Source organism: Carcharodon carcharias, chromosome 21, assembly GCF_017639515.1.
Source record: "Carcharodon carcharias isolate sCarCar2 chromosome 21, sCarCar2.pri, whole genome shotgun sequence".
Lineage (NCBI taxonomy): Eukaryota > Metazoa > Chordata > Chondrichthyes > Lamniformes > Lamnidae > Carcharodon > Carcharodon carcharias.
In genome coordinates, this window is record NC_054487.1 from 69,334,658 (window position 1) to 69,359,855 (window position 25,198).

General features: G+C 41.5%; 1 protein-coding gene across 1 annotated transcript in view; it reads left to right on the forward strand.

Moving 5' to 3' along the window:
• LOC121293072 (receptor-type tyrosine-protein phosphatase R-like) overlaps nucleotides 1–25,198 on the forward strand; it is a 244,408-nt gene that overhangs the window by 29,020 nt on the left and 190,190 nt on the right. The gene's annotated exons all lie outside the window — the stretch shown is intronic.

Consider the following 25,198-nt stretch of genomic DNA (forward strand, 5'->3'; position numbering starts at 1 on the left):
TGGCCACTTGACTGGGGTACATGGCACTTCTCCAACTCAAGGCCTCCTGCTCATACCAGGATAGGATGAGGGTGTGTGGTGATCCTCCGCCAGTCCGTGACCTCTCAATATTGTTATGGAATGCTTTCTCCTGAAAGGACGGAGGAGCATTGATTAGTCCACTCTCTACCTGCAGAGCCATTGCAGCCTGGTCAACCCCATCTGAGGAGCAACTCGCAGGGCACATCCAAGTTGTGGCTCTCAAGCTGCAAGCAGCCAGGTCTCAGCCCCTTGCTCAGTGCTGGCGTGATTGACAATTGGCACTCAGACTCTAGCACCCCTGAGCTCCATGGGAAGATGGCCAGCCCAAAACAATTGAACACATTGACCCATGCCAACACGGTACTCACCCTTCCTCAGCGCAGCAGGTCATTGAAGCGCTTCCAGCACTGGGCTCAGGTGCGCCGCACCACATCATGGCTGCTCACCCAGGCTGCCACCTCTTCCATGCCCTCTTTGTGAGGTGCAGTGGCCTCCACCTCCCACCTTTGGAGTCAAGGGTTTTTTTGCAGCCATCTCCTCCAGGAGGACAGCGAGGCACGCGTTGGAAAAACAGGGGGCTGTATGGCCACCTGACCTTCCCTCCCGCCTGGTGTTTGGGGCTGCACTCAAGTCCATCTTTACAATGGACACACACGCACACACACACACACATATATATATATACAATCCAGATTCCACTATTCCTACTTTACAATAAATCCCATTAACATAATGAAAATTATTAACATTTCATGACAATATTTATATGTAAGCAAAATATATGATGCCTTTAGTTTCCTTTTTTCTCCATAATTAATCTTCTGTGGTTTTGCAGATGGGGAGTGAAGCCAAACTGTAGTCTTCAAGTTAAGTAGGGTTAAAGGGCAAGGCATAATTCAACCACTTGCAGTAATGTAATTCAGTCACCAATTTAAAATCATCTCTTCTGTCCTTTCTTTTAAATAGTGTTTGACTTTTATGATTTATAGATAAATTGGAATAGCTACTGCAATTTGGCAAGCAGAAGGTTGAGTTGGCTGGAGGATAAGAGTTTCCCTTTAGAACAGACTGAGGAACTGGGAGATGCAAAACCAAAGAATGGAGGAGAAAAGGGGGGTGAGTGACAAAGCGAGGGAAAGCAACAGTGGCACAAGAGTCAGGTGGGAACAGGAGGCAGGAAAAGTACAGCACCCTTTCCTAGACCTACAGCCCCACTCTCTGAGCTTGTGTCCACCTCCCTGGACTCACTGTCCTGCTCCCTGAGCTCTTAGCTCTGTGAGTTTGCACCACTGCACCTTTGGCTCTCCAGCCCCAAGCTATTGCTTTGAGCCCCAGCCCCAAGGCATTGAGGCTTCCTGGACTCTCAGATCATCTTGTGTAGCAGCATCCCAGATCTTAGCCCATAAGCAGCTCTCTAAGTCAGGCACAGCAAAATGAGAGAATGATGTCAGGCATGTGGCAGCAGATATAGAGCACTGAAAGCATTGGGGCTACCAGAAATGAGACAGGTCATATGGCCAAAGCAGCAAATCGGAATGGAAACATGACAAATGTGCCAGATATCGTGTGCACTAGACCAAATCCAGCGTGGAGTGGGGATGCGAGATAGTGAGCAGCTGCACTAGGATCTTGGTGGAGGGTTTTTTTTAAAATTAATTCCTGGGATGTGAGTGCTGGTGGCAAGGCCAGCATTTGCTGCCGATACCTCATTACCCTTGAGACAGGTCAAGACTAGCTGGGTGGCAGGTATTGGGGTGTGCAGGTGCTCAACAGCACTATTCTTTATCAATAAATATAAAAATAACATTAAAAAAGCCTCTGTGAGCTAGATGCCAGTCTTCAATCACATTGAAATTAAAAGTAATGTTTTAAAATATATGGGCGGAATCATCCCAGGGACGCACTAGTGCGGTGCGGGTGGGAATGGCGGGTTTCTGCAACATATTGTCCCCTTCCCGCCTTGTTAACTATTCAGCCAAAGAAAACATGCCGTCATGGTCATGGGCAACCTCTGATTTGCCTGCCATGCTGTTTCCTCACTGCTTTCTCATATTTAAACTGCAGCCGCGCACACACTTCTCAATGCTTGCAGCCCAGGACTGCTCCGGTGAAGACATGGGTCCAAAAACCAAGAAGAGTGCAATCCCACAATTCAGTGACAGATGCCTGGGATGCCTTCTGGATTCCATGGAGGCCTGCTACGATGTCCTGTACCTCTGCTTTGCCACAGAAGACCCATCAATCTCACCACTCCAGCTTGGAAGGAGGTGGCAGAGGTGGTCAGTGCCAATGCTGCACACAAGAGATCGGCCACCCAGTGCAGAAAACAGATGAATGATCTCATCCATGCCATCAGGGTAAGTCAACCATCTCATCACTCTGAACTCACACACTCACAAAAGCATCAGACATTCCCTGGCATCTAACCCACTGCCAGCTCAAGAAACATCACCACTCACCCTCTCACACACATCTCACGTCTCCACCTGGCCTCGTCTCTGGAGACTGCCTGCTCAGCCCTGACCATCTTGAGGGCACTTGTGCAGATCAACATGTGGCCCCACACACACCCTGGGATACCCTATTTTCCCGGTACAGCTCTCACCCTGTAGCCTGTTCCCTTGCCTGAGGCCATTTCTCCCCCTTCTCCAAGTAAATCCTAGCCCTGCAGCCATTGAAAAGCCACCCCAACACCTTATGGCTGGTCTGGTACGTAGAGACTTGCCCGTGAGCCCCCTAAGGGTGAAGCCTGGCGCTGATGACTGCGAGTGTTGCCTGGAGTAAGGTAGGCAAATAAGCCTCAAAGTCCCAAGTGAAGTGCAGGTCACCAGGTGCACATCGCTTATGTACAGTCTGGAAACACACGCCGACGTGCCTGGATGATCCAGTGTTGGGGGGGGATGATTCAGGTGAGCAGGGGTTATAATGAGATGCTAAAGTATTGAAATTAGGTTTCCCAAGGTGCAGCAACAGGAAACATGACCTGCCATTGACAGATGAAGAGGACGATCGCAAACTGGTTTCATGATGGCGTAAAACCGATTTTTGGTGTTCTTGCCATATTGTCCGCTCACACCTGCCATGGCACCCGCAGCCAACAGGACAGGACAATTCCGCCATATGTGTTTGCCATGGACGATGACCGTTGTCCTCAGGGAAAGCATTGTTAAGAAACTGATTTAATGGTGAAGTTTGATGTGCGAAGGGAGAACACAATGATTAAAAAGCTTAAAAGGAAGCACAAATTTCACTTGAAATTAAATTGTAAAATAATTGCAAGGAAACAGTTAAAATTTATATGTTAAACTTCACTGAAGAAAAGAAATATAGTAGATGAATTCTAAGGCCTGAATTTTCACAGAGACGGGAGAGCTTTGCACCCTACCCAAAATGGCACAGGAACCCTGAATCTGGAAGCCCAGTCCCCCAATTTGCAGCACCCACCATTTTTGCTGAGTAGTTGGAGTGGTTGGGTGGTGGTGGGGAACTTGTGCAAGACATATTTTGCACTCATGCCATTCACAGATGCATCAGCTCATTTATAAGTGCAGCTGCCTTCACTTAGAAACAATCTTTGTCACTGAGGTTGGTGAAACATGACTCATGGGATTTATGAATTTGAGGAAAAGGTCTAAACCTATTGGAGTTCTTTGGAGAGATCAGGTATCCTGTTAAGAGTAAACATTAATGTGCATAAAAGGTGGATTAGGTCTGTGGAACTATCAAGCTTTCAAGTTATTTAAATCCCCTGAACTTTAAGTTTTGAAATAAACAGCCCGCTGTGTCTCAGTTGAAAAGAAATTGGTGCAATTTCCATAACTTGTTGTTGACATAAGCCTAAGGGATCTCATTTTAGTATGAGTACTGCTTGACTGCATCCTCAACTATCATTATCACAGTTGGGGGGGTGGGGGGGTTGGTGTTGATGGTGCTGTAATTTCACAGCTTGATTGATAGCTCCAAGAAATTATTAGGATGTAGGGCTATGAATACAAGTGTTTATTTTCATAAGGGATTAAGTACTTGAAGAGATTTAAGTGTATTGAATGGGCTTTTGCATTGAGAGTTTTTTTTTATACATAGTGAAGTCTAATACGTACTTTATTTTATTTCATCTCAGGATGGTTCCAGAGGTCTGCCATGGTGGATACTGGGTTGGCATGGAGGGTGTAAGGGCAAAGGGTGGTGAGTGGGGGACATGAGTTGGCAGTAAGTTAGCATAAGGGCTATAGGGACCATGGACGGTAGGTAGAGGGTAATAGGTTGGCATGGAGGGTATGAGGGGAGATGATGAGGTGGGAAGGGGAAATAAGGTGGCATGAGTTGGCATGAATGTGGCATGTGGAGTGACTGGAGGGTGAGGGGGTGTAAGCGGTGAGGGCTAGAGGGTCTAATTATTTTAATTACAACTGGGATGAAACCCTAGCACACCAAGGTAGGAATTTTAATTAGCCCACCTCACCACTCAACAGCTCCTGTGGCTGCCTCTGCACTGTTTCCAGGATGGCATCCTGACACCAGCATGCACCTGCCCTCCCGCCACTGAAATGAAAATCCGACGGTTGGGGAAGTTTTCCCAAGTCAGGCTCGATGAGTCTGGAAATTTCCGAAGTCTGCACGTTTGGCTCGGGAGTGAAAATTTTGGGCCTAAGTTTCTGTGAGGGACATTGGAAAGATTCAGACTGGGTTCAAAGCCACCTAATGTTCAGATTGTCTAATTACTATGTGACAAGTTTACATCATCTAAACCCATATTAAATGTTGACATAGGATTTTTTTAACAGAGAAAAAATGGAATGCAAAAGTGTGATGTAAACATACAACAAGGAGTCAAGTATTGCAAACTGGAAGTATGAAAGAGAATTAAAATATTAAAATATTGACTAAACACGGAATAACAAGCTAAATGTGTAGGCCTACTAAACAAGCATTGAGTCAGGGGATGCACTCATTTCATTCAGGTTCCACAGAGAAATAGTTGGTGGAAGAGCATTTCTATAGCGAGGCGAAATCAAAAGATAAATCAAATTGGGAAATGTTTTAGTAAATTGGGATTTCATTAACCAACTCCCTCACTGAAAATACAGCTTTCTCCTGGCTTTAAATACCTGACTTCAATGTAATAATTTAACCACTAAAATGAAGCTCATGCAATTGTAATTGTACTATTTGCCAGTACCGTTGTACAGTTTGTAATACCATATTCTTTAACCAGGGAACATTTTTCACTGCAGCTTTGGGCCTATCTGAGTGATCATGCAATCACTGAAATATAAGACAACCAAGAAGGCCATCATGTCCATTATGAAAGGGGGCAAGTTAGCTCAGTTGGCTAAATTCAGAATAACTATCAACAGCACCGATACAATTTCCATTCCAGCTGAGACAGACTTAGGACCTGCCTCCTCACTCTGCCCCTGAAAGTGAAAGGCAATGGCAAACCACCACTGCTTAAGCAATAGCAGACAATGAGCCAAGGACTTGCCTTCAGGCAGAGCACACATGAGTGAATGTGCAATATGACAGGGTGAGTGAGAATGGGATTGCCTTAATCCTGGTCCTGGGGATAAACAAAAGAGTTGCACCTTCAGGTATAGCCATTTAGGCAGAGTTGATTTTATTCTTTAAATTAAAAGTCTGTCTAAAGATGCTGGTAAATGTTTGTATTTTTATCTGTTTCTGGATTAAACCCTTTGACCTCGAGTTCAGGGAGATGTTGTTCGAGAAATTTCAAATAAAGACAAATGTAAAGTTTCAACCCTGGAGCATCCTGTTGAATAGAGTATTTATTGATTAGATGTTGATTACACTAACCTGAGTGGCTTGAGAATGCAACGAATAATGAGCAAACAAATGCAGTTCATGCATCACATTTGTGTATATTTCATTTACTTGATTATGCTGTATTTTTCATTTTCATTTTCTTTGCAGCATGAATAAAACTGGTAATATAGAATGGATACTAAAGGCAAGAGAAATGAATGATACCAATGATTTTTTTTTGTGGTGAGGAAAAATGTCATGTCCAGACTTGTGCATTTTATTTTCCTTTTTTTTTGCAATGAGACAGATGAAAATGCAGTATTTGCTTTACATGGGAGTGAAATTCATTGTTGGTGATGGTGCAAAATAGGTCATGGTGAAGTAGCAACCCAATTTTCTGTTACATTGAACCATCAATACAAATTGTTATTCAAGTCAGAATTTGGAAATGCTAGTTTTATCCACTAGATGTCCCTCTTTGATAATCATTAATTATTGTTTGTTATACACCTCTCATGAATGAAAATCATTCAGTCAGAAAGGTTCAGCTCAGTGCAAAATTGCTTAAATCCCCACATAGTTAAAACTTTGTAGCATTACTTGCCACCATACTGCTGCTATATTACCTCTTCTACATTCCTGCAATTTGGTTTCTGGTCTTAACCCAACTTCTGAGTGCAGCAGTGTGAGATCCTATTATGGCAATCATCTCATACCAGTTGGACTCGACAACTATGGAGTGTGATACCAAGCCACTGTTAAAATATATTTGCGGGTAATTTTGACTTTGGACGATGCTATAAAATGTGCAATATTGGGTCAGCAACCTATTATACATTTTTATTTCTAATATTAATGCTTAATTTAACAATTACTACTAACTGAGGAAAAAGAGCATCTGCTGATTGAGAAACAGATGACTATTTTCATATATTTCCCTTTTTGTTTCAGTTTGTGTACCTGGAAACACCTTAGACACAAGGGTTACATCCAAACATTAAGAGTACACAGAATACAATCCTAACGTTTAAGAAGTGGGACAAAATTCCAAGCTTGAACATTATTCTAATCAGTTTAATTCGAACAGCAATTGTCCTCAATGTCCTTGGACTAGGGATGAAGAAAGTCAGCTAGGCTTTGCAAGTCAGCTCAACTTCCCACGCCTACTAACAGTTCAGTGGAACTTGAGGAAATTGTATGTATGTCATTGTTGGGTGATGACTCGATCCGGTTTGGCCCTGTTGACTGATATAGCAAAAATAGCTTGTGGGGCACTTTCTATCCCAGGCTTATGCAGCTACCATGGTTATAAATGTATCAATGGAACTGATCCCTATGAGGCCATAGTCCAGCAATCGCTTCAAGAGTAAGGGGAAAGAAATTGGACGAGGTAAAGGAAGGAAATGTGAAATAGGAAATGTATAGACTATAACTAGCTATTGCGCTGATAAAACACTCAGGGTTAATTATAGTGTAGAAGTTGTTCTTTTGGCAAAGATACTCTTAACCAATTAATGATTATTTTAGAAGTAAATTGTACATGTTCTGTAAAGTTGAACAATTGATAGGAATTACAAAGGGCATATACAAGTCCTGCTGATTTCTTAATGAGTTTGGTTATGATTCTCATTTCTGTAAATTCAGACAATGCTTTGTAACACACCTTGCCACTTGACAAATAATATCACAATCACCAGAGCAATATGATTATCCATTGTTTCATTGTGATTGGCTAGAAAATAAATTGGGCTGAATTCACTTTCATATCAGATCTGTAATTCAGTTTCTGTGCTGTGATTCATTTATATATAGAATACATATTGGATTAATGTTAAAGAAAGAAAAACTTGCATTTATACAGCACTTTTAATGTTAGTATGTACATATATGATCTGATGTCATTGTCTATGAAATCTTATTTGTTAAGTATATAACTTGCATTTATATTGTGCCTATCACATCCTTGGTATGTCACACTCTGCTTCACAGTCGATGAAATAGTTTTGTATGGTTTTCAGTATCCATTGTTGGTAAATATGAAAGCTAATTTGTACACAGCAAGATCCCATAAGCAACATTGAGATAAATTACCACATAATCTATTTTGGTGATGTTGTTTGAATGGCAAACGGTAGCCAGAGTGCTGAGAGAACTCTGTGTCGCATAAATAGTGCCATAGGACAGTTGTGTCAAAATGCATCAGTTGTTGCATAGGGGAAGCTGACAACTTGTGACATTTGGGATATAAATCTCATTCTCTCAGGTGCTTGCAACTAGATGAAAATCTTAAGAGCAATGCAGCTTTTGGAACATTGTTATAATTTCAGGAAGGCACAGAGAGAATGGAGTGGTTACCCTATTTGCCATTTTCCTGCTCCTGTGTGTCCAATTTTATTTTTTCTGTGAAGTTGCTGGAAGTATGAACTGATAAAGGTGCATTTGGGGCAACAGGGCACCTGTGAGCTTGGCAAATAATGGGACAGAAAGTGTATCTTCTTAACCATTGAGATTTAGGGATTGAGAAATAAACAGAGAAAGGATAAAGAGAAACTATTTCCACTCGGAAGTCAAGGACAAACAGTTATAGCCTAAATATTAGAGCCAGGTCTTTCAGGAATGAAATGAGGAAACACTTCCACACACACAGGGTAGTAGAAGATTGGACCTGGTCCACAAGTAGCAATCTTTGCTAGATCAATTGTTAGTTTTTAATTTGAGATTGATAGATTTTTGTTATCCAAAAATATTGAGGGATATGGTGTAAAGGTGGGTGTGTGGAATTACCTCATCCATCTGCCATGATCCCATTGAACAGGCAGAACAGGTTTGTGGAGCTAAATGGCCTAATCCTTTTCCTATGTTTTTTGTTCCTATAACCGTGACAAAGGATGAATTAGAATGGGTGAATTCAATGTTAAATCGTCAAATGTGCATAAAGAGAAGACAGCGGCAGTAAGAAATAAAAAATGTTTTTAAATTAAGATTTTTAAAATCTCCAACAACAATTCATAACCTAAAGGAGTGAGATACTACATTTTCAATTATTCACTTTCTGGACAAGAGAGGTTGAGTGTGAGTCACTGATAATTATCATGTTGTTAAAAGACTTAACTTTCTGTGGCAGTTTAATGGGCAATTAATACACAACTTCAAGAAAATCATGGCAAGAATAAGGAGGAGATGCCATTTTTGTGAAGCTCACGGCAGAACGGCACAAATCAATCAACAACTACTGGCAATTTGCTATGCACGCGTTATCTTTCACCAAAAGTTGCTGTAGGATTTGAAAAATTAATAGCGTTGAGCATTGTTCACAGACCATTATTTTTTCTGCAAATTCTGGGCCAACATTCTGTGGCTGGAATTGGCTCGCCTTTCCTGCTTCAACTTGCAGCTGGACTGCAGGAAGCTCATGACAGATGATTATCTGTAGCATGGCCATTGTGTAAATTCCGTGCATCCTTGATGTTCACTATTCATACAGGCAGCTGCCACGCCAAAGAATTTATGGTTTCTGAGGGTCTGTTCTGCTTGATTTATATCTGATTAAATTAACTATCAAGCAGGATGTTTATCAGGAGTTTATTGCACATAAAACTAGAAACCCTGTTTACAAAAATTGATTGTGCTTAATGATGCTATCACCATAGTAATGTCACCAATGGTCAGCCTACTGATTACAGTACATTCTTAAAATTCTATACTTGGACAGACACATGCTAATGCCTGGGCTGTAATTTCTCCTCATTATATGGCTAAAATGGCAATTATAAATCACTTCAGCATGATTGTTTAATTTATAATGTTGAGATTGGCACGCTGTGAGCACTTGCAAATGTCTATTATTCTCAACGTAAATACATTTCTCTTTGGTTTGCAAGTCTGAAATTCTGGATGAGAGAGAGCAGCCCACTGCAGTCCCCAACTCTGAGCAGTCTATTGAAACCCAGGCAACTTTATAACTACTTAAATATTGATTCATTCTCTTTCAATTTCTGGGCCTTAAAGTTTTGAAAAGACTCAGTTTCACACTATTGCTTCATTGTCAGATACATCCTCAAATTAGGACACCATGATCTATTACTATTATCAACTTGCAATATAGGAAAGAACATAGAAATGTAGGAACAGGAGCAGGTTATTCAGACACTTGAGCTTGTTTTTCATTCAATTATATCTTTGTTGATCTCCCTACCTAGCTCTATTTACCCACTTTGGTTCTGTAATTTCCCTTATGGAAACGTGGAAGTAAATTCCATCCACCTCAAAAAATCAGGGCTTCAGAAATGGAACTGAGCAGGCCTTTGATGCAGGCTCTCCAGTGCGAACAGCTTAGAGTGGGCAGTGCTGAATTTTGCAATGGGAGTCACTCCTACTAATTTATGTGTGAAAAGCCTGTGTGTTAGTGTACTAGGCTGGGGAATGTTAAATTCACCAAAGCAGAAATTCTTAAAAGGACAATGCTTTCTTTTGAAGGGAAAGAGGTAGCAGCTTTTAAATGGAAGGATGTGTCGGTGCTGGGAACATAAAAGTGGACTAATCGCTCAGAGTGGCCCAATGTGGAGATATGTGGGCAGTACTGCTTTCTTTCATGTTGTAGAGTTTGAGATCTTAATGCAGGAGTGCACTAAAGGAAGACAGCATCAGTTAGGACCGAAGGTCACCTTCCAGTAGAAGCTCAGTGCCAGCTGCATGGAGGGGTTTGCCCCCCGAGTTAACACATTTCCACAGGAACCTTGTACCCTGGCTGAAAATAAGACAGAATTTTTCTGATGTTAGGTGCAGGCAAGTGTGCTGCTCAATTTTGCATATATTTTTAGTGGTGCCTATTAAGCATGCATAAAACTAGATTGAGAACTGTGGCTTTATCTTGGAGGTATCTTTTGAAGGACACAACTATCTGCATCCCTTTTGCTCACACACTTTCCTTGTGCCAAGGTGTGGTGTAATGGCAATGACACATATGAAAAAGCAAACAGAGGCCTCAGATTTCATGTTTGTGGCTCTTCCTGGCTGATAAAGTTTATTATGTCTTGTAGCCATGGACAAAGAGCTTAACCCTATTCCCCTTAAGAACCCCTCCCACAGCATTTCTTTCCTCCTTCCAAACATGCACATAGTGCATTATCACATCAGGAAGATATTCTTGGATACTAGCCATTGATGATATTTCTTCAGTTAGGTGGCACCTGAGCATTGAGTGCAAAACTTTGTGTTTGTGTATGAAGAGCCCTGATGATCTCATGGATCCCATTGGCAATGCATTATCTTTGAGCGAACTCTGCCTCTGTGCCCCGCTAAGTAATAAACATGTTGATCATTGCAAAACTAGTTAATGAATGTGTTGCTCCTTGCAAAACTAGTTAATGAACATGTTGATCCTTGCAAAACTAGTTAATGAACGTGTTGATCCTTGCAAACCTAGTTAATGAATGTGTTGCTCCTTGCAAAGCTAGTGTTTGTTACTTACTCGATACATGTGTGCACTGCAGGTGCCATATGTGGCAAATGCCCTCTGGGGTACATTGGATGGACCTGGTGATGTGCTGTGGTAATCTTTTCATCCACCAGATGTGTCCTGCTTGATATGTTGTCTACAATAGATGGTACAATTGTGTGGCAGCTTATTGTGAAGTAGAGACAACGATCATGGCTCACCTCTTACTGACCCAGCTATTTATGGAGTGGTCTATTAGCAGAGGTTTCAGTCTAGCAATGGGTTCGGATTAAATACCTTCATTGCATTTTTTTATTCTCCACATAAACCCCTCTTCCTTATTTAAATAATGCAGCATGTTCAGAACCCCAGCCAAGTTGTCATCCTCACTACTTTACATGGTCCGATTTAAATGGTGACAGTTGCAACCTAGGGTAACGAAAGAAAGGCATGTTGAAAATTCTATTTTTTGCACTTCACTTCAAAACCAAATAAGCCATGAAATCAAATATAGCACAATGTGATTTTACAGTACAGGGTGAAGATGTTTACCTGTGATTGAAACTGCTCTCCCTTTTTAAAAAAAATCACTTAACCAGGGTAAAACCCAGGTTTCTCATGCGTCCATGTTAGATGCTGTGGGAACGCCTAACCGAAAATGGAAAAATTCAGCATGGGGCCTTAATTAGTTGTTAGCCAAAAGGCCTCCTTCTGCGCTGTAATGATTCTACGGGATGAGCCTGCGAAATGTTAGCAGCGCAGCATCATTTTTTTCTTTGTTGCAAATTGTGTTGCAAAGTTATGCAGTCAGGCAAGAATTATGAAACAAAAAGGCTGAGGGGAATAACTAAAAACACAATTCTTCTATAAAAAATTCAGGTCAAATGTTTTGTGTTCAGAACAACCAAGCCTGTGATTTTCTTTTATAAGTTCAGCCAACCATGTTTTAATATGTAATTATACACTGAAATATTACTGCACTTTTTTTGATTCTTGATGCGCAATGAAGTAATGGGCCATAATTTGCTACAGCAAGGCATCGAACAGTGTCTGCCATTAAGTTAGATTCAGTTGTGCATATTTAGGATTTTAAGATTTTTGTGTGGCAAGTTGCTACAATAATGGCACAGCATGGGACCTGAGTGAATAGGACAGTGTATCTCCTTAACTAACCAGGTTGAAGAATTGAAAAATTTAAAGCGCAAGGACTGAGAAGGAAGTGTAAACTAGGGTGGACAAATTCAACGTCAGTCAGGTACAGTAAGATAAATAAAGAGGGGAAGAAAGATTGGGTTAAGGAGAGAGACAGCGAGAAAGAAAAAGAAAAATATACATTTAAAAAATACATATTAAGAATCTGCAACAACAATTAAAACCTGAAGGAATGAGATTCTACATTTATGATAGTTCATTCTCCATGAAAGAGAGGTTGATTGGAGCTAATTAATTAACACATCACTTTGTATTTCAACAGTGAGGCAGACAGTGAGATGTCATTTTTGAGAAACTAATGGTGGAATGGTGCAACTCAGACAGCAACTTTTGGATTTTTGCATTTAACTGTGCATCTGCTCCTTGCCTGTCATTGCTGTACAATTTGCATATAAATTAGCCTCACTGTTATTTTGGCGAAAATCTGGGCCATTGATATTTCGATTTTTATCTGTGTGTAAATCTTAATGCTGATGTACTCTGGTAAAACATCATTTCCAAAATATAAAGTTTAGAATACTCAGAGCATAAATGCATTTTATTTAATAATTTGCTTTGGTCTGTATGTTAAATAACAGTGAAGCTTTATATTGAAATGTGAAGGACATTAATAGATGATCCTTGTTTAAATGCAGTTATCATTGGCTAATTAGGTTAATTAGTAAAGTTACAAATGTGCACCTATGCATTTCTTTCACTTGACACAATAATTACAATATGAAACAACTTGGATAAAACAGATTCAGTCACAGTTCAAAATATTTGATGTGTTGTAAACTAGATGAAATAGGAGCCTAAAGCCCTAAGCAGTTTAGGAAGATGGCATTTACTAAGAAAGAAAGCAGAAACTAATCCTAAGGGTATGGTACAGTGATAACTGTTATCCAATGATGGTCACAAAAGCCGCATGTCATTTGGACATTTTCAGTGATCCCTAATGTATGTGAGGTCTCACAAGTTCATTTATAAAATTTCCAATGGTCTAAACTTTCGAAGTACAGAGACTGGCAGTATTACTTGCTTTAAAGAAAAATGCTATTATTAGTCATCAAAACTTGTACCTTAAAATAGTAAAGACTAGAAGATGAAGGAGCTGGTATGAGTAGATTTGTTGATATTAGCACAAAGTGTAAATGAAACGGAGATTAATAAAAAGGAAGGTCTTTGCCATTCTTAGCCTTACTACTTGTGTACAGTGTAATGTGGTGTGAGAGTTATCTCACACTCCTTCACTAACACTGAGGGGGAGCACATCTTGCTGATATAATTCTGGTCACTTGTGGAAAAAAGATGTTCTTATTCATGCAAAGAACAATGGTTTAATAGTAAACTGAATACACTTAAAACATAAAATTAACATAATAGCACTTTGAGATAACATTTGGACATTGTTGATGTAGTGGACACTTGGTTTTACGTAAAGTTGTTGATGATTCCACAATGACAATTAGCTGAGGAATCATGGATAAGGACATCAAATGTGTGGGAAATTAGTTTAAAAATAGCTTCAAACTAAGCTGGCCGTAAATCGATATGTGACAAGTTAGAAATAGGTTAGGGGTGGGTAAAATTGAGTTGACTCTTAAGGATTCTTGCATTTTGTAATAGGCTAGCTGGTTCCTCCATGGCATTGCTCACAGATAGTCAAGGATTTGGACTGTGGTTTCTGATGTTTTATCATTGCCCTTCTACAGTTTAAACATGACAGCAATTTGCCCAACTGTGATCTTATACCAAATAAAGCAAGAGCTAATAACTTCATACTATGTTTTTTCCCCAAATATACTTTATTCATAAAATTTGTAAAAGAATATTACTTAACAGTTCAAATTTGACATTATATAAAGTGCAATCCAGTTCAGTTTTTTTCAATACAGTAAATGATGAGTCTCACCACACTTACCATTACAGGTTATATTTACAATGTACATATACATCTTATGTCAAACATTTTCTGGTGCGTGCAGCCCGAGGGGTTTTATGTGGTTTCCAGGGGAGAGTCTTCCACACTGGCCTTTTCCCATATGAGCCTTTGCAGTGGCTTCCTTGGGCTTTATTCCGTCCCTCAGCACGTAGTCTCATACCTTGGAATATGCCAGTCTACAACACTTGATCATTGACATCTTTGCACAGGAAGACCAACAAGTTCTGGGCGAATGAGCTCGGGATTATGTGCAAGGTGTAATGTGGGGTTGACCAAAAACAAGGTCAAAGAGTTTTCTAGCAGAAATTTGCATTTATTTCCCACCCAAAAAGCAGATAGCCAGCAGTTCAAAATCATGGAAAAACATCTTCACTGCAGCATTGAATTGTATTGTTCACCTGCTACAATTTTCAGGTGTGCAAATTGACCATCCACCTGATTCCATAGAGTTACACAAAATGTAGAGCATAGAAACAGGTAATTTGGTCAAACTGGTGTTTGTTTATGTACCAAACATCCCTCTTCCTACCTCTTCATCTCATCCTATCAGCACATCCATCTATTCCGTTCACCCTCATGGCCTGAATCTTCTGGTTGGCATGCAGAGGTGGGCCCCGCTCACCGATGCATAAAATGACACGCGGTGATATCGGGCATGCATCCCGATGTCACTGCGCGTCATTCTGATCCTCAGTTTGGCGGGAACGCAGCAGAGTCGGCTGCGTGCCCACTGATCTGTCAAAGGCCTATTAAGGCCATTAATTAACTAATGAAACTGATTCTTAGGGCTGCCCGTCCAATCTTAAGGTTGGCGGGCAGGCAAAGAACTCAGGCGGCTTTCACATTTTTCATGGAACCTCATCCATGGGCAGGATGAAATTTCATGCAAGTTTTATAACTTTAATAAAAGTTTTTAATATAATTCATATACATGTCCCAGCTCATGTGACAAATCATTTTTTCAGGTTTTCACAATGAAATTAAACTCCCGGAGGTAGCTCCATGCCTCAGGGAGATTTCTGCGCTCTTTCGCACTCATGTGAGAAAGAACGCATGCCCAGACTCTCCCTCCTCCCCCTACCCATACAGGGAGCACTGAGCGCTACCAGGTCCGCATCGTGCTGGGCGGGCCTTAATTGGCCTGCTCATGTAAAATGGCAGCGTGCAGCCAATCGTGGGCAGCAATTGGCTGCGCGCCCGCTTGTGCCCTCTCCTGCCCAGCCCACACCATGGGGAGAAAATTCTCCCCCATGTGTTTACCTAGTTTCTCCTTTATTGCATCTAAACTAGTCACATCAACTACTCCTTTTTGTAATGAGTTCCTCATTCTCGTCACTTTCTGGGGAAGGAAGTCTCTCATGGATTTATTAATGACTATCTTTTATTTATTGTCCCTTGTTTTTGTCTCCCCACAAGTGGTAAATCTTCTTTACATCTACCTTATAAAGCCATTTCATAATCTTCTATCAGGCTTCTCTTGCCTAGAGAAAAGAGCCCCACCTTGTCCACTGGGAGGCTTATTAAATACCCAAATCTACCTCCTATGGCTCTGTTTATGATTTTCAGCTACAAATGGGCAAGGTGTGACCAAAGAAATATGTAATGATTATCTATATGAGGCCAGGAGGTGCAGGAATGCTCCGCCCCAAGTCCACTCCAGCCTACTGCCAGCTCATGCAATCCGATTAGAAATTATGCTCTGGTTCCCGACTGCACTGTGCTATTTTTATTTCCTCAGAAACATGGCTTGGTAATTAAACTTACTATCCAATTAGAACTTTCAAAAGATGAAATTGCTCCATGTGTGTTTTGCAGACAGTTATATTTCTAATGAGTTCAACAGATCTAATGATGCTTCAGGAAAGTGAATCAGAATTAATGCTGTCCCTAAGGAAGCATCACCTCCTGCCCATCAACATACAACATATGAGAATACGTAACATTAAGAGCTAAGTTCACAATAGGTTTTTGCTGTATATCTCTTTGTTGTGGGCGGGTGATTAACTTTGTAATTTCTTTTCCAGTCTCAATTGACTGTCTTCCTGTTTGTCACTGCTTGCTGCTGTTCAGGTTAAGGGAGGCTAAGCGATGGAACTACTGTCAAAATTCCAAATCTGCATTCATATTTCCAGAGTGGTTTTTTCTTACTATTTGTCCAGCAGCTACTTTCAGAAAAAATAGCTCCAAATGCTGTCAAATGCAAGAATTCACACCTTAGTGTATGCTTTAATGACCTGAGGATCCAGGGTGCAAGTTATGCACTGCAGTGACTAGCACAGCACCTCATTTAGTGCATAGTGCAAGTTTAAATGAGCAAGTTTACATCTAGCTGCTCCCTATGGATTCTCCATTATCTTTCAAATTGTCCTGAATTTTAAAATATAGTTTGACATTTCTGAATTCAGTATTTTAGGGAAAAACTTTATTTCCCTTTGAGCATGTTACTTCTATATAATGTGCTGTATATACTGAGGAAATCAATTTCATATTTTAACCTTCTACTGTGGCATACCAAGAAATATTAAAGCCAAATTGTGTACAGCATGATCGCACAAACAGCAGTGAGATAAACGGCCAGATAATCTGTTTTTAGTGATGTTGGTTAAGGGATAAATATTGGCCAGAACTCTGGGAGAACTCTCATGCTCTACTATGAATAGTGGCATGGGATCTTTTACATCCAGCTAAGAGGGCAGACAGGGCCTCTGTTTAACTTCTTAACTGAAAAACGGCACCTTTGACAATGCACACCCTCAATGGGCTGGTGAGTGCAGAGGTGAAAAGTTTCCCTTGTCGAGGCTTTTATGATTTGAAACAAAATAGGTCTTCTATATGTAACAAGTATATATGCCATAAAAACAAAAAAACTGCGGATGCTGGAAATCCAATTTTCCTTCCAATGTGTAACATCTCACACTCCCATGCATTGAAGTTAATTTGACATAGTTTTGTCCACTTGCAAATTCCGTATAGATTCCTCTATAGTTTCTTGGTCACTTCATCAGATTTGACTGCTTCCCCCAACACACCTCAGGATCCTTTGCAAATCTGACCATCCTGCATTGTCTTTCTTATACCAAATGAGTCAATTCAGGAGAAGCCTCGTGAAGCTTCCTGGGCATGCCACTTTCTCTCCAGCCCATCATCGCTCCCTAAACTAATACCTGCTGCTTATTCTCATTCAGTATCCATTTCTACCTTTCACCTAGGCTTTCTACTGCTTTCAGCTGGTGTGGCAGCCTCTGGTCCAATGCCTTCAGTATTTACACATTGATATGCTTCATATCCACGTAATAGAAACCAGTCGGTGGCCTGTTTGTAATTTCTTTGTTTGTATACAGCATTGTAGAATGATGCTATTAATTACTATATAAATTACAAACTGTTTTGTTTTTTTCTCAGGAACGTTAAATGCTCCTGCCTGAACATATCTCATTGAATGTGTCAGTGTTTGCACTTTTAACAGTTGCCTTGATGTATTTCTCTGTTCCTGCATGTAAAAAAAAAACAGGCCTGTTAAAAGCTACTAGGCATTTTATTCAGAGATGTGTTCATTCAAGTAGATTTCACAGATGGGTTGTCATGTTGCTACTGGTAACAGAGGAAAGAGGTGTGGCTTTTCTTTAGTTGGATGATTTATGTATGAAAAAGAATGGAACCTTGAGTGGTACTAAAATAAAGAATAAGAAAGTACCTTTTGTTCAGTTCCGTTTTTAAATTACATGTTGTTAATTAGTTGGAAAGGATTTTTAACCTAAGTATTTTCCCTTAATTAGTGCATGCATAGTATAGCTCTGAAAGTTACAGGTACAAAAAGTGCATGGGTACTGAAACACTCTGAGGAATATGTTCCAACAGATCTGAGGCCTCTCTACAAATAACAGGCAGTCCCTGTGCTGTTTGATGGAACTAAATGTTGTGCTGTCATATTAGCTAGAGACGCGTAGACGAGGTGACGTTGGATTTACAGCAGTTGAAATATGAGAAAAGGGATGCAGTGAGGAAAAGTATCTCCAATCAAATGTTGGCACTGTGAGAGAAACAAAAGTGTCTGCTTGGTTCTGCTGGGTATGTTGTACCTCCGTGTCTTCTGGCATATAGCAAAGGTAAGTTGCGAGGGAGTGAGGAAAAATCTGCTTTTAAAATCTTTTTTCCGGTCTGTTTATAAGCATCTATTTTAATTTTGTACAGTAGTGTCATATACAACGACATATCAGGTGAATAAACAGCAAAGGGATTTTATCACTGAGCTCTGAGTGGAATAATTCACTGATGCCAATAAATCTTAAATTCTTGACCTATACAAGAATAATATTAAATTTGTTAAGGTAAAGCTTTAATTTTAGATAGTTTCAAAATTGTAGATATATTGCACTTGCCATACTGCTGAACTGAATGTCATAAGGATACTTTGGTATCTTGCAATATTAAAAATACAGTGGTTGGTAATCATTGCAATAGTAAAGGCTTAAAGCTATAATTGTGTGTTAAAAACAAAATCATTTTATAACTTCAGTGTTTTATTCATATAGATGAGCTGAGTGAAAAGTATATTCATATTAGTGAAATGTGGATTCCATTTCATTCATTAGAAAGATCTTTCAGTGATTGTGTTATGTAGTTCTGCCTCATTAAAACAAAAACAGTTTGTAGTATCTAACATATAACGTCCTATATCTGCTTAAAAGTGTTTGTTCAATACAATAGTTGCTGTTCTTAAGTGACTCTATCTGCAACAAACTCCGAGATTGCCCAAGGAGATGATAAGGTTGGAGTTTTTTATCCTGTCTTTTGTGGATGTGTGCTTATATGTGTACTGTAAGATATTGATTAGCCCAGACAAAAAGGATCAAGGTCAAATCTTTGGAAGAAGGGAGCTCTTGTCACAAGGCCAAGGACAGGCATTATTTAATATTAAGCAGAAGCACAGTTCTCCTTAGGAAAAATGTATGCATATATAAATATGACTCCCCCAAATATATGGTTAAGAATAGTAAACCTTCTGTTTTAGCTCTGTTCTCTTGTTGGCCTGGACAACATTATTTTATTCACCTTGAACATGTCTCGAGAGCAACCATACTTGAAAGGTTTCTACAATTTCTTGGATGTTTGTGTCAATAGGGAAGAGCTGGTGGTGATTTACATAGCCTGGGACGTTAGAGATTAAAACAGGAAGACTCTGCATCATTACAGCTTGAAAATGGAAAGTCTGATGGCCCACTGGGCTGATTTGTTTGGGAGAACTCTGGAAGGAAAATGTATTGCTTAATGGTTACCAGTTGTGCGAGAAGGATTGTAAATAACCAGGTCCAATAAACGCAAGTGAGTGCAGGAGAAAAGTTAATTAGATTTAGTTAGCATATCTAAGTGGAACTTCGGTTATAAACGTAAAAATGATCCCCCTACGCACACCTCCCGCAACCCACCACCACCCCCCCCACCCCCCCAACTCTGCTTATGGTTGTCTTGCTCTCTCCACCTGCGTTGCTTCTAACAGAATGGGAGGGGCAATCTATTATGTAGACTTTTAAACAGCTAATATTACGTCAGGTTTTTTTTGTTCTGTTCAGTTTTTCTCCCTCTTCCCCATCCCACACCAACTGCACCCCCCCCCCCACCGAAAACTGATTCATGCCAAGGCCACAGATAATAAAGCTCCCCAAGAGATAATGTCAATCACTGTGCAGATTTAGATTCTCATCTTCTGGATGAGAATCCAGCAGCCAAGTTTTTGATAGATAAGATGCTTGATTTTTAGTTTTCAGCTGTATAATGTAAATATGGAAGGAATAATTTGGCTATTTGCCACTCACCAATCTATCAGTTGCTAACAATGCTTTATGTGATGAAATGCATTCTCATTTAGGTAATAATTGGGTAATGCAGTGTCAGAGCATCATTCCATTTAATGCATTAGATAACATTAGGGTCAATCTATTTTCTAGTATTTCATGTGATATATGTAAGATCTTGTGCAACGAATGTGTTTTATTAACTGCATATGAATGATGTTATAACTCAGAAGTGACAACCTACTGGTAGTTCCATAAGTCAACAAAGTTTAATGAACATGGAAGTGATAATTCAAGTTAATTGGATTTGAGTTCAGTGTATTTTAATATAATGTTTCTATTAACTTTTATGTCCTGAGTAATTTGTAACTGTAACACAGGAGCATTTTAATTTTGGAGAGCAATTAGTTTCATAAGCCTGGCAACACTTTCCTTAATTTGTGCATTTTTGTAATAGGCCTATCAGGAGTAGAAACAATTTTAAGTTCTTGCCAGCTGCTTACTTCTGCTACAGATATTGACCAGAAATTTCCCCCCAAGGGGGTGGAGGGGTGGGGGGGTTGTGCGGGGGGCGGGCAGGGAATGGCGCGAACCTGATCTGCACCCCCAAACGGGTCTCCGCCGCCATTTTACATGGGTGGGCCAATTAAGGCCCGCCCATCATGCTGCTCGCCCGGAAGCGCTGTGCGCTCCCTATGTGGGTGGGGGTGGGGTTTCCCCTAAGTGGTTCCTTAGCATAGATCTCCCTGAGGTACCTTTGTGCCTCAGGGAGGTTTGTCTCAGTGTTAAACTTTTAAATAAAGGATTTTTAAACTTTTGAAACATGTCCCTTCAAGTGACAGTGTCACATGAGCTAGGACCTGTTAATGAAATTTTGGAAAAATTTTTGCTGATTTTCTTCAACACTTCATGAAACCTCATCCCGTCCGTGGGTGAGGTTCCATGAGATATGCCAATGCCGCCTGGGCTCTTCGCCTGCCCGCCAACCTTAAGGTTGGATGGGCAGCTCATTTAATTGTTTTAATTAGTTTTTAACAGGTCTTAATAGGCCTTTGATAGTTAGGCAGGTGCACAGCCGACTCAGCCGAACTGACAATCTAAATGACGCGCAGTAATGTCGGGACACATGCCCATCGTCACCACGCATCGACGAGTGGGCCCTGCCCACCCCCCCACCGCCCCCCCGGCTCGCCAATGGGAAAATGCTGCCCATTGATATAATTCATAGATTTTTGATGAATAATACTTTTTAAATCTTCCTATTTCCTGTTCTCAAGATTTTTAGGTAATTTGGGAAAAGATGATTTTCCAATGCAGAACAATCTTTTCTCATCAAAACTTTTCATTTGACATTTTGCCAACTTTACTCTCATCATAATGTGACAACATGAACAAATGAAAGTGCTAAGAAAGGAAAGTTAAATCAATGATTAATTAGGCGAGTGCCAAATTTTATATGATCAGGCCTAATGTACTGCATAAATGCAAGTCTTTTTCTTATTAAACTATTAAATGAACATTGAGCTACGACAAAAAACACTGAAAATATTAATGTATCTTAGGCTGCAGTTTTAATTCTGACATGATCTCGGACTAGTTTCTTTCTCGAGTGTGAGGTTCAGTGTAGTAAGCTACATTGAGACAGACAAGGGCATCTTACTATGAGTGCTGCTGAAGTCAGCGAGAAAGGCATTCCATGCACACGTATCCAAAAGTACATCCTCAGGTACTCCCTGGGCAACCAGTGCTAAATATTAGGAGAGAGTGATTAGGGGCACTTCCTGTTCCTTAATATTGAAAGGTTTAGAAAAGCCCTGGAGTATTCCATTGAACCTTCTGAAAGCTTAAAACTTGGTTTTCCTCCTAGAATTATACTGCACAGGGTACAACTGTGAGAGGATATAGGTCATAGAGGTGTTCTAATATCTCTTGCTGGTGTGCTCAGGTGTCATGAGGATTTTTGAGCCACTTTTGGGTCTACCTGAAACTGCTTGGTTCCTGTATGAAAATGTCAGTGGAGCTGCACAAGGAGACTTGCCTTCTTATAGCACCCGTTATGTTCTCAGGATGTCAAAAGCGTTTCACAGCCTATGAATTGCTTTTGAAGCATAGTCACTGTTACTTTTGGATGTGAACATTGCAGCCATTGAGTGACCAGTTAAGAGATTTGAAGGAAGAATGTTGGAGGACTTCCTGATATTCTTTGAAAAGCACCATGGAATTTATTAGATCCACCTGAACAGGGAGATGGGCCTTGGTTTAAGGCCTTAGCCAAAATTTGGCACCTCAGTGCACTCCCTTACAACTGGAGTGTGAATGTCAGCCTTGATTTATGAGCTTAAGCCTTGGAGTGGGACTTGAGCCCACAACCTCCTGGCTTACAGACAAAACTGGTGGCGCTGAAGCAAGCTGGAATTGAGGGTGATGTTCTGTAGGTACGAAGAACTGATCAATACTGGTGGCCAACTTCTGGATTCACTTTGTAATTCTGAAATTGGTTTGGAGTTTTGCTCATGTTCCTATTGTTCTTGATGCTGATCTGATGATGTCCCATTAATTTAATTTAATTTTGGGCATCTGGACTCTGGGAAATCGATGTTCCAGTGTATAATAAAAAAGATACATCTGCGAGAAATCTGGTTAGTGTCTGAGCTGGGGTGGTGGTGCTGGGCTTTATTTTTGAACCCGGGACACAATTTTGCAGTCCCCCTCCAGCGGCTTTGTTGGGGGTGGGGAGGGGGAGGGGGGTTGGGGAGGGGTGCCTTCCAACTACCCTCCTGCCCTTCCCTGACCCCTCTGCAATTTTATGGCAGCCTGCTCACCATTGCTCCAAATGAGGCCCCTTTGTATTGTCCACTGAAAGTTCACTCCCCACCCGACTGCCATTTTTCATCCAGCAGGAGGGCTTGAGGGACAGGAGGGAGTCCCAGCAGCTTGCCCTGTTTGGGCCTTGGTGGGAGGTAGTGCTGACAGGGGCAGGGGGGCAGATTATGCCTCCTTCAAGGGCCCACTTTGCACATTGGGGTCCCCCCCACTCCTCAAGTCCCCCCCCCCACCAACACAGGGGAGCTGCCTTCCTATGGGCCTCTCCGTTAAAACCCCTAAGTCCCTCTCCCCCACCACCCCGGGCCTCGCCTCACCTCCCCTCCCCTCCCTACCAGGAGATCCCCCCACCCTTTACCTGGTCCTGGACTCTGAGACTGCTTGTTGTCCCAGTCCTAGCTGCTGCTGCCACTAGTGGTGCCAGGACTACAGAGCTGCTGGCCAGTCAGATTGGCTGGCAGCTCTCTGAGATGGTATGTTAAATGGCTGTGGGACTGCTGCGATTGGTGAGTGTTCGTTCCTCGCTTTCAGGTGGTGGGGTGGGACAACTCACCATCTGAAAAATCCTGCTTCCGGCCCTCTCCTCCCATCCCTGCTACGAGACCCCCACACCTACTTGGTCTGGCGGGCTCTGGCATTTAGACTGGGGGAACCGTCTGGGGCACCAGTATTGGCCACCACTCCCAGTACCTCTACTGGGACTACAGCTCTCTGAGGCAGGACCTCCTCCTTTCCCTGCCGACTCTTGGGTGGCCCCGCCATCCAAAAAATCCGGTCCCATGTGTAACTTGGAGTGGCTTCTTGCCTATAAAGAACAAAAAGAAAGACTTCCATGCCATAGCACCTTTCACAACCTCTGAATGTCCCAAAGCCATTTTACTTTTTGAAGTAGAGTCGCTGTTATTATGTTGAAAACAAAGCAGCCAATTTGCGCACAGCAAGCTCCCACAAATGTCAATGTGCTAATGATCAGATACTTTTTTCAATGATGTTGACTAGGGGATAAATACTGGCTAGGACACCATAACTCACTTGTGCTTTGAAATCATGCCATGGGCCCTTTCATGACCAATGGAGAGAGCAAATGGGACTTTGGTTTAATGTCTCATCTGAATGATCGTGCATCTGACAGTGCAGCACTCCCTCTGTATTGAATTGGAGTGTCTGCCTAGATTTTTGTGCTCAAGTCTCTGGTGTAGAACTTGAGCCCACAGCCTTCTGCCTTAGAGGCAAGAGTGCTACCAACTGAGCCATGGTTGATACTATAATACCAACTTTAGTGCGGCAAGGAAGTTGAAACTCTTAATCTGGTGATGTTAATGTTGTTCTATGAATATGTTCTTCAAGTACTAAAGGGTATTGGTAATTTTGCAAAAATAGGTAATTAATACAATTAGCATAACTTAAGAGGAGTAGGAGTAGGCCATAGGGCTTCTCGAGCCGGCAGCACCATGTGGCCTCTCGAGCCCGCAGCGCTATTTAATAAGCTCATGGATGATCTTCTACATCAACTCCTTTCTCCCACTGTTTCATCATGTTCCTTGACTCCCTTAATGCCCAAAGATCTATCAACCACAGTCTCCAATGTAATCAACAGCTTAAGCATCCAAAATTTTGTCAGATAGAGAATTCCAAAGATTTACGATCCTCTGAGTGAAGAAATTTCTCATCTCAGTCAAGCCCTTATCCTGAGACTATGGGTAAGGTTTTCAAACCTCACCGGAGCTGGGAAGAGGCAGGCAGGAGCTAAAAGTAGCCCAGCTGGGAGGCATACTGGCTCCTTGGCGTCACCTCACCTCTGGGCTATTTTAACATAGAGATATCAGGGGTCCAGCAGGGCTACATGCCTGTGCATGGCATGTTGCTGATGCATTTCAGTGAGGGCTTATTAAGGCCAATTAAAGGAAGCTGACTGGGATTTTTCAATCGCCCTGCAGGTTTCCACAGGCAGTGGGCACTAGCTTAACTGCCCAGAGGCCTCCCAGTGGCAGACTTAGGGTGAGGGGGTGGAGGTTGGTCTCCAGCAGGCCTAGAAACCCTCCTTGCATGCATGAGCAGCTGTAGGCCACCCTGTAGAGGGTCTCCCCCAACTCTGCTCCCCCGGCACACCCACCCACTCCCCTCTCCCTGCCCACAGTAGTGCCCTGGCTGCAATATCCAATTTTTAAATTTATGTTTTAAAAAAATTGGAGAGTGGGTACCTCCATCTTGAAGCACCCTCTCCCT